This window comes from Conger conger, chromosome 1, assembly GCF_963514075.1.
Source record: "Conger conger chromosome 1, fConCon1.1, whole genome shotgun sequence".
Taxonomy (NCBI): Eukaryota; Metazoa; Chordata; class Actinopteri; order Anguilliformes; family Congridae; genus Conger; species Conger conger.
This window is the reverse complement of record NC_083760.1, coordinates 15,374,280-15,390,127: the sequence shown is the minus strand read 5'-3', so window position 1 is coordinate 15,390,127 and position 15,848 is coordinate 15,374,280. Positions and strand designations below refer to the sequence as shown.

The 15,848-nt window shown below is 44.9% G+C and overlaps 1 protein-coding gene across 7 annotated transcripts in view; it reads left to right on the top strand.

Annotated features, from left to right (window-relative positions):
* Positions 1-15,848, top strand: part of foxn3 (forkhead box N3) — an 83,428-nt gene that overhangs the window by 13,847 nt on the left and 53,733 nt on the right. Inside the window, exon 1 of one of the 7 annotated variants that reach the window (XM_061254428.1) lies at positions 14,220-14,462. The exons of 5 other annotated variants lie outside the window; for them this stretch is intronic. The gene's annotated coding sequence lies outside the window, so the exon portion shown is untranslated. Of the gene's footprint in view, positions 1-14,219; positions 14,463-15,848 lie in introns of those variants that run through there. One more of the 7 variants, XM_061254384.1, reaches the window with a different exon arrangement.

The following is a 15,848-nucleotide window of genomic DNA, read 5'->3' as shown; positions in this document are numbered from 1 at the left end:
GGACTGTTACTCTTGCAGCAGAAGCAAAGCCCTCCTCATCTACCTGAATAATGGGAGTAACGTTCTGTCCTTTTGTAGGCCAGATAGGAATTCAGTACAGCAGAATAAATCACTTGCACCACTTCTTTACTTTTACCTTATTTTCAGTTTTTTTCCCCCCTCCCTTCTCTCCCTCTGCATGGTCTGTTCTCTGGCAAACCGAGGGGAAAAAATAACTTCACGTATGATGTAAACACTTGTGGTTCCTGCAGCGAAAATGAAACACTGAGACTGGCTCGAGGCCTCAGAGAAATAAGTGCCCTCTCAGGTCTCCCCAGCGGTGTGTGAGCTCTCTTTAAAATACCAGGGTAAGGCCATATGACTGGGAGAACCAGCGGTTAGACAACCGGAACAGTCTCTGTTGGATAAAACAACTAATGAGTACAAACCCACACCTCCGGTCGGGGAGGATATGATCGTAGTTCAGGGTGATGTCATAGTCGTAGCATAATGGAGGGTGCTCTCTGTTCCCTCGAAAAAAGGAAAAAGCTTCCCTCGATGTTTGACGGCAACATTGCCAATTTGACAAGTTCCATTTGAAGGCACTGTGAATCCAATTGTCTGAGTCTGGAGAAAGTTCTTCAGCTGCAACATGTTCTTGCGGTTTTGTTTCATATTCATGGGCCTTGTGCTTTGGTTGGAAGAGGAGGTTGTGTTAAAAGATCGGGGGCAGTGAGTCGGCGGTGGGCTTATAAGGTCTGGTGAGTTCTGGGGCCCGGGATGGAGAATGTTTTGGGCTTGGGGATATTGTTCCCACTCATCCCATTGTCCTCTGCTCTTCATGCAATGAGGGCATTTAGCACCACACAGCAAGGCCGCTGGACTGGGCTTCTCACTGCCCTGCTACAATCCTGCAGCCCAGCAAGGAGCGACCAGAGGGCTGTTATGTCATCTCAAAGACACAACAACACACAGACCAGCCACCAACGGGCCCATATTTAATTTGCTGAATTCTCAAACTGTCCTAATTTTATTTTATAATCCAGATTTAATGATCTCGTTATTTTTTTGAATGGTCGAAAGTCCTGGGGTCACACTTGAAAATACAGTTCATGAATTGGCATTAACTAATGTAGTTGTTAACATGAGTTAATGACAAATACATTAATTAAGCATGAAATTAACTTTTCATTAGTTAATGCATTTGCTTGTAACTAGTTAACGTATGTATTTGTTACATTATGTTTACACATTATATCCATGTGGATGATCTTATAATTAGTTAACCATTAACAAATACATTAACTGATGTTTTCATTCCAATATGAATTGGCAATAACTAGTGTAGTTTTTGACACAAATTAATGATGTACAAATAACAGAGCCGTACAGATTAACTTCTCAGTAGTAGTTAGTTAGCAACTACATTAGTTCATGCCAATTCATGGAAACTCATTGTAAAGTGTTACCAGTCCAGGTTTTTAATATACTAGTTGGAGTAAATCCAGAAAATGTTTTCAAACAGTGAGTGTGAGGAAGGGAAAAGCATGCGTAAGTAAGTTATTTCGTCTTGAAGCAGCCATGCCATTCACGCTGAGCTTCCAGTAGACATCCCGAAGCGAATGCTGACTTCACCAAATTCTCTTCAGGACTGAATGTTTCAGTTTTTGCCTAAACCCCCGCAAGTCGAGAAGCGTCCTTTCCCCGGGTGTGTCTCGTGTTCAGAAAATTCAGTTCAGTCATTTCCAGCCCCTTCACTTGGCCCGTTATCAGTGCCATATCTCGTAGATATCGCTTTCATTTCGCTACGTCAAAGAGAAGACGGCTGAACTTTAAAGAGTATCTGGATTTTACCTATTCCTCATTCACAAACGTGCTGTGCCTGTGCTCTGATCTGAGCTGAAGCACCTCTCATAGACTCCTGCTGCTCACACCCTGCGACCCACAGACGTTATTCCACGCACAGCGACGGCAGATTGCCGGGTGCTCTCTTCACCTCACGAAAAGGTGAAGCGAGCAACACTTTCAGGAAATGACTGAAGCTCTTAAGTCTTTGAAGTTTATTTATGCCTTGCTGAAATCCTGAATGGTTGGTACATTGATAAAGTGCTCAAGGACATGGGAAGGAAGGCTGCAGTTTACCGGAGAACATCGACTTTTCTGTTTGGACTCTTCACTTATTTACCAGCTTGCTGTTGGCATCCTCAAAGCTGTGTTGCATATTTCCCTTTTAATGTGCAAATGGTCCGTCGCTGCCACCGCACAAACATTCCAGAGTTCTGCCTCTTCAACGGGCCTTTACAAAGCGGGATTTCATTCTTCTCAGGGCCACAGATAATAGTTTGTTTCTTTGGTGTTACTTAGTGGAGTGCCCTTGGTCCACTTGACCTCTATTCACTCGATAACTGTTCATTTACTGCAGCAGAAGGGCCATTTTCAAAAGCACCCAGAACTTAGACCTATGAATAAGCTAATCAGACCAGTGGAGAGAAGTAGGTTTTGTAATGGAGAGCATAGCACTCGGGCAAAGGCATCATTAGGCGGGGTTGGAAGAGGCAGGCTTTGACGAGGATTACGTTACACATCGCCCTTTTGTTGCGATTAAGTGCATAATGCAATTATTTGAAACTCTGAAATGAAAGAGAAGCAATAGGTGGTCCTCAGAGGAATGAGAACTTGATTCTCAGTGGTGTCAGAGCATCTGATGAACCTCCCACCTTTGCCCTGTGTGTTCAGGTACAGTACATGCGTGCTTGAGTGCCGTGTCAGATTCTCTCCATATTCTGAAACATCTCCGCCTTGCTGCATCGCTGCTGTGCTCTTATGAGTGACCACAGGGGGATCGCAGAACAGGGAGAGGTCATCGGGTCACCACCAGCACCAGCAAAGTGTCTGCACTGCAGCTCGGTGGAGGGAAAGGAGCATTTAGTGATCTCACCAGGGAAAACCTGGGGATCAGGTTTCAGTGGTGCTTTGTCCTTTATCTTTTAGTGGTAAGTTACATTAGCCAGTATTAGATTTTTCTCTATTATTATTATACGTAATCACAAGTTCAGTTCGTTTTAAATGAAGAAACTGTATAAGAATCTGAAAAATTTAATACTTGCTTAACTTTGTACTGAAAGTTAAGGACAAAGCTGCGTAGTGGTTAGATTAAACCCCCCCCATGCAGCACCGGATTACTGGATCTTATTAAATCAAGATTCAACATAAGTATTTAGGCCGCCTGAAGACATAGGCTCTACCTGCTCTTAGATCCCATGGTAGATGAGCAGTGATGGAAGTCCAGCGCTGGAATGGTATGCTGGTGATTGACACGGAACAGATAGAAGCATTCTGTATGCGGTTAGGACACAAGGTCAAAATTGGTTCCTTTGATGTGCGTGCGCCGGTGGAAATATCCAAGTTGTCAGTTCTCTTGGTCTTCACTTACCATCCCCCACTTCCTGCTTTTTCAAGGAATATCTCTGCATCAGCAACTTCCCCAAGGTGGGAGATCTAATCATAGTAGTATCATTTCTCACGCTTACAGTACTTTTTGGCAGCACCTGTCAAATGCTAGCCATTGGAGGGCACAATGACTTTGAGGTGCTTTTAATGCCCCTAGATCATTTCTCCATTATACCGTATGTTTAATTAGAAAGGTGAGCACACACTTCATGAGTACAGTCTATATTATTACAGTATGTAGTATTTTACAGCATCATTTTTGAAAAGCATAATTTAAAAGCCCTTTTGTGGGGCTCAGTAGATTCCTCAAACATTGGAAATTGAATTAGAGGCAATGTTTTTTGCTATGATCACCGATTGGCTGCGTCTGAATTTGGGGAACCATTCAGATGTCTGCCTGTGGAGTCTGTGCCAGGTATGTGCCTTGTTGGAATATGAAACCTGCCACAGTAAAGTTAAGGAGAGATCTAGTTTCCTCCTTGGCTCTGTTGGTGCAGGATCAAAGACTTGAGACCTTTGCCAAATGTTAAGTGGCACAGTCCAGCTGCAGAGCTAATATGTCTCCAAATGGGAGAGGACTGGGGTCAGCCATGTTTGGACTGTGGTAGAAGTAGGCTTTGCTGGGGGTCTTGGAGAAGAACCGTGGGAAATGAGGTCAGAAAAACTCCTGTGAGCGTGCAGAAGTCATGGTGACAGCATTATAAGAGACATGACTCACATTAACTGTTTATTACTGATATTGGAGTTGATGTGAGGATTATTGAATTTAGTATGGTTTAAACTAGCATGCACTTCACAAATTAGAATCGTGCATCCTTTGAAAAAGGTCATGCATATTAGTTCAGTTCCTCTGCAAAACACAGCTAAATGTTTCATAATTATTTTTAAAATCCTTTTTATAAACAACATAAAAAGGAGGAAGAATGCCTGGAAATGCAATTTAAAATGTTTTCTGTGTCCTTAAACACTGTCTTGCGAGTTTAATTGCAGAAGTACATTTGTTTTTAATGTTTAACCTTTGGGTTTTCTCCTTGCTTAAATGTAATGTTTGGGCACAGTTGACTGCAGTGGGGTGTGTGCTATTCGCCCTGCCTCTGGAGTGGAGCTATGCTGTTCCCTGCGTGTTGCCATGGCGTTATCAACAAGAGCAAACTTTGGGCTTGTGACAGTCAGCCCACATTGCTGTTTGTGGAAGATAAGTGAAAGAGCTGCAAGACTCGAAAATGCAGTCTGGACTTCTGCGGAACGTACTCAAGAGCAAACTGTGTTTAATGGACACACGCCTGCAACCAATCAGGCCGTATGGAACCCAGCCATGTTTTCACAGTTAAAATGCCGCCTGCCAGATCTTTATGTTAAAGCCTTTCTAATGTACTGTATGGCTTTCACAGAGTCTGTCAGAATGAAGCTAACCAACGACTGCAACTGTACTAGATTGTTGTACTAGATAGAACAGTATTTTCCCATGCTGAAACAGATTCAATTTAAAATCTAATTTGGTTTTGTGAAAGATCCGACAAGGAAGGCATGTTTCATTAAATAAAGTTTATTGCCCGGTAATGGAAAGAAATGTGTAAATTCTCACCTGACACAACGATTAAGCGCAGGGGATCCCAATAAACACGACTGTCTCTTCGCGCTACAAATGTATTGCATGCGGTATGATAGCGGCCTCTTCTTCTTGTACGCCGGGGCGGTGGGGTGCAATTCCGTGGATTTTATTGCTCTAATCAGTCTGGACAGTACATTCTGTCCGAACAAATAGTTGTTTTTGGTTCACAGTGCAGTAGCAGTGGTTCACAGTGCAAGGTTAACTGAAAGTGAAGCCAGAGGGAGGCCAGCTTGTCCAGTGCCGCCATTCATGTTTCTTCCCCATGTTAATGTCCAGGGGGGAGGGATCTGCGGTTTTTGATCAGCGAACGTGCAGCATAAACCTCACCCGTAATTGCCTTTGTCAGCTGTGGACGAGGGCAAGGGGTGATGATGACTGAATGCAACACGACCGCATTTTGCTGACTCACGCAATACTGGTGTCTTCCCATTTGTTTTTAGAGATAATAAATAAAAAACTGTTTTTCCATGCTTACTTTCCAAAATTGGTGGATAATGTGTGTCATACTGATACAAAATAATCACGGTCCAATTATGAGACTTTATATTAACACGGTGTTCGTGTATTTACAACATAGGGATAAATGATATGTCATATGTACGGAGATTATTTGCATTTCAATGAGACTAACAGGGAAGGTTGACAGCGTGCCATCAGACGCAGCTGCTCTGTTGTCCCTGACTCTGGCTGTGACACGCGCTCCTGCAGCGGCTGCGCAGTTCTGAGGCCCGTGCGCAGACACACCTGCCACACCTGCCTCCCTCCCCCCCTCCACCCTCTCAATCACAGGGCTTTGCGCTTCCCAATTAGCCCCACAATGCCTCATCAGACCAGCCGTCTTATGTGTAGGAAATCTGCTCCTTCAGACGGCCGCCCCTCTCCGGACGGGTGCTGGCGTTCCGCCTGCCGTCTCCTAGCGATGGGGGGGCCGAGGGGCAGAGGGGGGGGGAGGGCGGGGGGGCGCAAGGAGCGAAAGCGTTGCGGAACGTCTCATAGGCCGTTAATCTATCCAGATCAAATAAAAGTCCTCCGTAATGATAAATCCTGCCTCTGCAGTTCTCCGCCATCAGCTGGAGACCCGAAGCTTTAGCGTTGCTAGGCAACTGTGTCAGAGGAGGATTGTCGGAGGATTTTCAGCCACCGCTTCCTCCTAAAGCTGCAGTGGAAGGTGGAGGCGCCAGGAACAAATAACGCAGGTTAACACAGGGGACAAAATCACGCAGGTTAACGCAGGGAACAAAATCACGCAGGTTAACGCACGGAACAAAATCATGCAGGTTAATGAACAGAACAAAATCACGCAGGTTAACGCATGGAACAAAATCACGCAGGTTAACGCAGGGGACAAAATCACGCAGGTTAACGCAGGGAACAAAATCATATAGGTTAACGCAGGGGAAAAAATCATGCAGGTTAACGCAGGGAACAAAATAACGCAGGTTAATCCACAGAACAAAATCACGTAGGTTAACGCAGGGAACAAAATCACGCAGGTTAACGCAGGGAACAAAATCACGTAGGTTAACGCAGGGAACAAAATCACGCAGGTTAACGCAGGGAACAAATAACGTACAGGAATGGTTGTTATTATAAAGGCCGACTCCTCTGGATTAGACCTCCTCTAAACAAGTGTATCTCATTGCCCTGTCTATCCTGGGCACTGTTTGCATACAGGTGAGAGTGCGTGGCTCGTGTCCTAACAGGACCCAGAATGCATTGTGTCCTATAGGCCAGCGGAAGATTCTCTGTCTCAATGGCAGGATTAAACCTGAGGGAAAAAAAATACACCCTGAAACACAATGAAACCCAGCACTAGCAAACAGGGTTTTGTTCCGGTCTGTTTGTTGTCACTGTAGACGGCTGTGCATTCATAGCCAATAAGTCATGCTATTTAAATCATGTACAAATACCAGGATATTCATCTTTGTAAAAGCTGTTCTATTCCATACGCTCTGTTCAGACATTTTACTGTCACCTTGGGGTTAATAACAGAGGAAAAGGGAAAGGAAACGAGGACCAAGGTTGCGTTAATGACCTTGTGAATTACATTGGAGAGATGCGAGATATCATGACCTCATTGTCTACCGGGCGTTTACACTGGGGATGCAAGGCTCCTACATAATGCATTCCTGGATTACCTTGGTTCCTGCTCATCGCCGACTGGCGAGATCACAGTGCGTTATGTCCATTCGTTCCGCACAATGCCTGAATCGCAGCCATCTGTCTGCTCCCGTTCTGCGCGCCTTGTCAAAACATGTTGCCATTGTGGGCTTATCCGCCATCGCGGAGTCGTTTGCCTGCGCTTCCCCCTAACGATCGGCGCCGTCTTGATTGCCACAGGTTAGGGCAGCGCGCGGCATCCCACAAGCACCATTTGCATTTAATAAGCGTGCGTTTACAAAAACTGTTGACACAAGAATTCACAGTTTAATAACGTTCACCTTTCGCGCGCGCGTTATTTAATTGAGGAATTACTCATTTGCGAGCGTTTAACGCGAACCACGAATCAAAAGCAATGAATAACCTTCTAATTACGCCGCCGCGGTGCTTCAACAGCGCCTGCCGCACTCGGATCTGATCTCCTAAATGGCGTAGTGTGGTAGGCAGCTGTCTCCCAATCCTCATTAAGCTCGGCATCCTCGCGGTAACACCAGGCACTTACACCGAGCTGACGACACCGGAGGGGATATTCAGTTCCTGGGTCGCGCGCCGTCTTCATTTCGGACACTCTGATACCTGGTGAACTGTTCTCGCCCTACCGTCAGGTATGCAAATCCACAGGCATGCAAAACTTCAGAGACAAAGAAGCCCAGAGAAAACAGATGGTTTTTCTCATTTGAAGGGAAAATAAAAATAATGCAAATTCGGAAAATGAAAAAAAAACAAAAAACAAAACTCCCACGCCACGTGAACTAAAGATGTGTAGCGCTTGTTTCCATTGTTTTGAGTTCAATATACACACATTCCTTTTATGGCTAATGAAAGTGGCACATTTTTTGGGGAGTTTCGCCAAACTTTGCTGTCAGGCTGCGAATTAGCATTTTGAGTTAGCAGAGAACAGGTGGGCCGTGTGAATTTCGAGCAGCATGAAACGGACGGCGGCCGGGTCTGTAAAACGCGCACGTCTCGGCGATAGTATCGTTTATTTAGCGCCGCGGGCTCAGGTGAAGCCTGACTGCTGAGCGCACACGCGCCGCGCTTTAGCGTATTTCACCGGGGTCGTTCACCGTGCTGCGCTCACGCTCTCTGATCTGTGACTGTGGGGACCGCTGAGTCGCTGTGATAGAGAGTTCAGAGATTTTATTATCGCTGGTGCGTGAATGAATGCCCCTGATCCAGACACACTGATTAAAGATTAAGACTTTACTTTACAACCTCATCTGGCAGGATTTCTTCCTCTCCTCCGAGTCGGGAATGATGGCACGGTGTACATAACTGTGTGATGTCATGTGAAAGGACCAGGTAAGGCACCTTACTGCAAGCAGACGCTGGCGTTTACCCTGTTGCTCTGGTCGATAGGAGTATGCTCCCACTAAGGGAAGCTTTGTCACACTCCCCTTGCTCCACATTGTAAGATCCATAATACATGAGCAATGTTCACAAAATGCAGCATATACCGCATGGCCTATTTTTGTCTCTATGTAACACATCAGAGCAGAAATTTTCAACCTTATTCTTTGATTGTCTCAGTCAGAGACTTTACCCGTTTGTGTTGTTTTTTATCATCTGTGGTTTTCCATTATACCAACATCGCTATGTCCCACTGAAGAATGGTTTCACAGACAAAGATTAAGCTTAGTCCTGGACTGAACTGGGTTTAAATTGAGTATCGCCATTCAGTGTCGAATTTAATCAAAGACTACCCTTAATCTGTGTCTGCCTGCGAAACTGGCCCGCTGAGGTGCAGTTAGGTCTAGAATCCTTTGGAAGTATCGGAACCCTTGATAAAGATGGCATTCTGCGCCCTTGTGATAAGGATTTAGATAATACTTCGATATTGTTTTGGTAAAATAAGGACACTGGAGAACACTAAAAGCAGTGGGTCCCTGAGCTGACTCAGTGTCCTTGAGCCCCCCCACCTCCTGTCCTGAGGACCCTGTTGAAGACGGGGCAGGGAGGCCGAGTCGCTGCTTCCTCCCTGGTAAAGTCTTGCTAATTCTCCCCGGTAAGCCTGCGCTGCAGCTGTTGTCACCGCAGTCCCACTCGGGCTAGAGCTCGGGCTCCAGTAATGAGCCAGTCTGCTGGAGGATCCCAGCGGCAGCCAGACTGGAACAATTATAATCTTCTCCAATGCACTGGAGACACCCTCCGTGCCCGTGTGTAGCACCATTAATTGCATTGTTAGGTGTTATTGTAGAGAGCGGCGGTAGCATCTTGAGTGCCATTTGCTAATGAAACACGCCACACACTAATACTGTTGTGGCCATTTAACTGAGTCTTAAAGCAGCTGCCTTCTCATGGCACTTTCAGAAATTAATGAAAACAAGGGAGGGATCCCCCAAAACTGGCCTGAAAACGTCTCTTGTGTTCCTAGGGGCCACCCTGTAGCCACTGGGTAAGTTGACTTCCACTTCATCCCCACAGTTAAATCCTTACGCTGCCAGATCAATCTGTTATATCCCAGTCTGTTGATTGTTCCTACATTTTAATTTCAATGGAGTGTATTTGTGCCGCAGTTGAAGTAGGCAGATTCTATCAATGAAGTAAATGAATCAAATTCACTGAATGCAACGCTTTATCAAGTATGCATGAAATTAAGTATGCCTCTAATATTGTAATAAGTTTCTGAGGAATAATTTTAATTGATTTGATTAAAAAGAACCCTTAGGGCTCCCACATGGCTCCGTTGATACAGGCACTCACCGCAAACACGTGCTTGACCTTATAGTCACAGATCCAAGCCTTGAATAAGTCATTAGCCAACCATGGCTGGGAGTCAGTCCACTGTGGGCTCTGTCCAGGAAGCCTAGTGGAGGGCAAGGACTGAATACCAAGGATCTCTCCTGGTGTACTGTGTGGTCTGCAGGTGTGGAGTGCATGGCCTTCAGCTTCAGTTGTCTGGGATACCAGTGTGGGTGGCACTAAACTCAAGGATCAAATGTTCATCTCCCAATAGGGAGAAGAATTAGAAGACAAGGGGGCCGACTAATATCTTCTTACGCTGTGCATAGTTCATGCAGAGATCTAGTGCTCTGGGGCGCTGCAGCAGTTTCCCAGGTGAGACCCTGCAACCTTACGGTCTGGCGCGGTCTAACGCGCACCTCCACATCTCCGCGTCTCCGCGTTAGGCTAGACGAATCGAATCTGTTAGGAGCAGCGTCTTCATTTTCATTAAGTGCCTCCCTGGAGCCTATGCATCCACAGGCTCCTCCTAACTGGGTTTCCCCTGCCACCAATACACAGCCAAATTTAATTTCCTCTCTCTCTGGGACTCTCTCCGGAGGTTCTGAACCCAAGAGCACAACAAGCGAGGGTTGTTCCGTCACGCTGCCTCCGCGCACGGGCGTCGTCCTCCGCTTCCCCGGGCGGGGTTAGCGTCCCGTCGCCCCGAGGCGGAGGAGGAGGCGCCGCCTCCGCAGATTGGATTAGCGCTCCTCCTGTTCCCCTCATGCTCGGCCGCCTCCTGGCAGCACTCCCGTCCTGTACCAGGGCAGTGGCATTCACGGGAACGCCGATTTTACTCCGAAGATAATGCCGGCGGATTTTTTTACATTACGCGCCGTTTCTTTGACCTTCAGTGAAATGTTATATTTCTGCTCCGTGGGGCTCTTTCTGAATCTGCGAGCAGGGATGGAGAAAGGGGGCCGTAGCACTGATGCGTGAGGCAGAAATCAGACACCCAGGGAATCTAAATATTTTTGTTTTTCTCGCTCTCCGAATAGTGTCCTGACATTCCCGTCGTGATGACTGGTAAAAAAATTTTTTGGAGAGACGTCAACACAGCTAGGTGCCCACTGTTGATTCAACTCTAACAGAATGCATACGATCCTACCCTGGAAGAGAGCGGGATCATAATGTCTTCTGTAAGAGTCGATATATCACTGGACATTTCACTCTGTGGAAAGCTGGCACGGGGAAATGTCCCCCAACCTTCACCGAGTTCTCGGGTTTAATGCTTGACATTCGGGCAACCATGGGGTGTAGCGTCTCAGATGAAACCCCTGCTCGTGTCGTCCAAATCTGCCCTGCTGGTGTCTCCGCCAGATCGGCTGAGAGAGAGCAGGGAGCGCAGGGGCAGAGAGGCTGCCTGTCCGGCACGGGACCACTGCCCGCTGAAGCCCTTCAGGATCATCCAGGCCCTTGGCCCCCAGCACAAACGACATGCCCCGCCGCTTGTTTGCTCGGATGTTTGGCACACCGCAGGGGCCACAGTGGAGCCCTGCATCTCCGTGGCAGCTGAATTATACGGAAGGGTTACGTGTCCTTAAAGAGAAAGCAGCCGTAACTCTTAACCCCGCTCACAGACTGGCAAATGCTGTGGGCGGCAGCGCTAAGTGCGTGGGGGTGTAGACGGCCCGAATGCATTAGCCGAAATCGAACGAATCATAACAGCCAGACGCACAGCCTATATTTTCTTACTTAAAGTAATCCGTTATCACTTTCATTTTCAGGGCTCTGTTTAATCTTTACTCTTAACCTTTCACTTCCAATAGAGAGTACATATTTTTTTTTGCTAGCGGACGGGGAGCGGAGAGGAGAAAAAAAACACGAGATAATAAGCCAAGCTATGCCAGAAAAATAATATTCCTAATGCAGTGTTAGACACCAATGGAAATGAAGATGAATGTCTCTTCTCCCCAGGGGTTCATGGGTGAAGGAATTAACACAGCTTGTCACTCTACCCCAGTTGTTCTGGTTGCCAAGGTAACCTGCCTGTATGTGTTCCAGACTACGGTGACACAGTTGCAGGGGCTGCACCACTCACCCACTAAGGCGAGAACCCAGCCAGCACAAAGCATCCATACTTGATGCAGGCCTGATACCTCATGAACTCTGTGATATGTTCTGACAACCACAGTAGACCAAATAAAATTAAAAAACATTGAAAATTTCTCCCTCCTTCTTTTTTTGCTATTACTTTAACATTCCAAAGAATGAAATTCAAATAAGTGTAGATATAAAAAGAAATAACAGTTTTTGTTTTCCAATGTCCCACGAAATTGGCAAGCACTGGACATACATTTGTGGGAAGGGTAGTTATAAATAACAGTGTCTACAATTGAGAGTGTAGCAATGGCTAAAAATAATGTTGAGGTTATAATGAGCTGATGTCATAGAGTTGTATTTGCACTGGACAGAATCAAGTTGCAGAATAGATCAGCCCTGTGAGCTGAAAACATTTCCCCTTGTAACCCTGATTTAATTTAACAAAGGATAATTGCCTAAGCTCTGTAGTACATACGGGTGGTACATAACAGCAAAGGAACAGTTATAGAACAGCACAGTCATGTACTTCTGTCTGTACAGTGACCTCATCTATTGATACCACAACAGTGATTGATTTATGCACTTGGATGTGACCTGTCCTATTTGCTTAAAATACTTTTTTTTTTTTTTTAATGCAAAAAAAGCACCAATTTTATAGAGCAATATTAAAAACCGTTTACATCTTTCCATCCTGAAATTGAGGCATTCAGCCTCATGCCATGGGCAAATAGGACACCCCGTAGCCTCTGAGTATTAGGGAGAGGGGGAGGGGGGTGGGGTGGCTGTTTGCTCAGGAGAGTTTGGGGTGTTTGAGTATCCTGTAGCTTCAAGGTAGCCATGACCATCTCAAACTTTATCTGGGTAATTTCATATGAAATGACTGAGATACAGGGAGCACTATCAGTCTAGCAGGCCTCTGCTCTGCGCTGGGGGAAGTAATTAGATTTGGGAGCAGAAGGCTAGGAGCAGTCCAGAGTCCTACGACCGAGCAGCACACACTCAGTCCCCGTGCCTTTCATTCTCTCTCCTGTCCACAGCTCTCTGCCGTGACCTTGCGCCGGTATAACTGATTATTACAAACAGACTGCTTTCTGTTAATGTGTATCGGACACAAGGCTACAAAATGGTGCTATCCTACCAACAGGTGAACGCAACTTTCTATATTATGTTACTTGGTTTGAGTGGGTGCGGTGAGGTACTGGTGAAAACATACTTTGTTAAATTTATAGGGTAATGAAAACAAAGCTGTTTGTTACATATTCCGTTTAGTTTTTGTTTCGATTCTTTATGGCAAATGACCAAGTTGTATTTCTGTGGCAGAGGCCAAAGCACATTGCTCTGAGTATCACTAATCAATGACTATCATAAAATAATGATAACTAATCTCTGCAAATATTATTGCTGACCACGTCTGTCATTACTCAATATTTCCCTTCAGGAAGAAATGTTACTTGCCTTGGACAGAAGAGAGAGAGAAACTAAGCATTTCATTGGTGATGAAGGCAATATTATTGCTAAATTGTAATGACATATTTGGCCTGCGGCAAAATGTTTCTGGGTGACGATTAAGAAGTTATGTGTTGGTGTTTTTCATTGAAAGGGACAACGGGAGGTGAGCTGGAGATGGTTGTACTGCTGGGCTGTGGGGGGTGCTGGGAGAACTAACTGCTATCAGGGGTGAGAGGAGATAAGGACACCACTCTACAGACGGCTGAACTTCGGCTATTTACCACCTCCAATGAAAGGAGAACATGACCTTTGCCCTCCCTTTAGAGTCTGTTTCTTGTGCAAAAACAGAGGATGGTGAAATCCAGGTGTGAAACCTCAAAGATTTCAAATCAATTTTATACAAAATCATTATTGACTTAAATTCAATTGAATCAGTCCTAGTAAAAACGTAGTCCTCAGGAGTTGTTTAGTCTCCCAGAGGGCATGACTCTACGCAGTGCAATCTTCTGGTAGCCGTTTGTTTACCCGCGTAAGCGTCTGACATCACTGTGGTTGTTTTCATTGAAACTAGTTCTGTGGTGTGGATGAGACCGCAGGCAGCGCAAAGTCTCGTCCAATGGGACGCGAGAGTGCCGCCACTCACCAGACAGGTTACCGGGGCAAGACATGTGACACCTCTTCAAGGAGGGGTTTGCCAGCAACACCCTCCACAAACGGAATTTCCTCAGGTAAACACAGGGCAGATGAGTCAGGGCTTGTCAGAGGTTTTTTGACGTAGATTTCTCGTCTCCTCCCTCTCCTTCTCAGAACTACGGATTCCACTTTGTCTCGTGAAGTTCCGGGAGTGTGCTTTGAGGATTACAAATAGACACTCACAAACAAGTCAGAGGAGAGATTTTTTTTTGGGAGAGGGGAGCTCTGAACCGCAGGCCCATGACCGTAAAAACGGTAACCAAACACAAGGTAGGACCGAGCGAGGGGCTCCTCGAAGGTTGTCTTTCAAACGGCCAGGGCTGGCTCACTCTCCTCCTGCTCTCTCACTGCAGTAGGTCAATCAGCCCGACTTGGCACCCATAGAGGGAATTATCTCTCCTGACAGGTTAAAGCAAACACTGACACATTGTTGTGCTCCTCACTCCAATGTCAAGCACTGCTACTTCTCTGCACATCTATCCAGCGCTCTTTTCAATGGCACAGAAAAACCCTGCAAAGAGGCATTTTTTGCAAGGTGCCAGGTGTCCTTGAGTCTTTTAATAGTTTGTAGGACTGGCTGTTGTATATATTTTTTAATCTGATACTGTCACAGACAAATGTTTTTTTTTTTTTTTCATACTGCCATTTGCATTAAATCTCTGAAGGAAAATAGAGCACACTTATTTTCGGTTCAGTAGTTTTCAGCTTGCTTTGAACATGACTAGTCAGGGATTTTTTACAGTGTACTGCACATTGTGAGCCAGTTTATTCTATATTCCAGTATGGTGTCTGCAGTTTACTTTGTCCCGTCTCTTCAGTCGTATCAGTAGTTCTGTGAATAATTTATTACCAGCCTGAATAGCCTCATTAGTCGCCTTTTCAAAGTTTAAATGAGTTTTGAGGTTGTTATTACACAAGTCTCCTGTTTGGCTGAACAGTGAAATGGCAGTTTGGCAGTTGGTTAGCTTGTAATAGGGGCAGCCTGTGTCTTTTCAAGAGTGGATTTGCCTTTGTGTTTTATGGAGGCCCACGGCTGGTGCAGACTACAGGCACTGTAACCCCGTAGGATTAAAAAGCCTTGCTGAGTGGTTCAGAGAAGAGTTCATAGATCTGTTGACTCTCTGTTGTTTGTTTTTATCTCTCCCCTTTGTGTCACCGTTTAAATGAATATTTCAAAAACATTTAAGGTTATGAAACCAATATTAAAGTGAGTACGTGCAAAATGGTGGTTTCATAGAGGGAGCAAAATTAGATTAATAATAAATAAAAAATTATTGTAACTACTAGTACTACACCTACCAATAACATGCTGTGTTCACATGCATAGACAGGACCAAAGTAATCATTTTCAATTATCAGAACAGATGTTTGTTTGTGTGACTTGCTGTTTATTGGAATACCTGTAAATTGTTTTGATTTTTCATTACCCTGTTGAGAACAGTAGTAATCCACATTTATGAATAAAAAATACAATCTTTATAATACAAACTTTCTCTGCTCCCTTTATTTTAGGACTTGTTTTGTGTCCACAGTTTAAAAAGTTAATAATAATAATAATAATAATAATAATAATAATAATAATAATAATAATAATAATATTATTATTAAGTTATTAGGCTTTTATAAATATTATGAATAGGTGACGTCGTAAACTATGCTGGATTTCTTATAATAATGATGACCATTGCTGCTATTATTATTATTATTATTATTATTATTATTATTATTATTATTATTA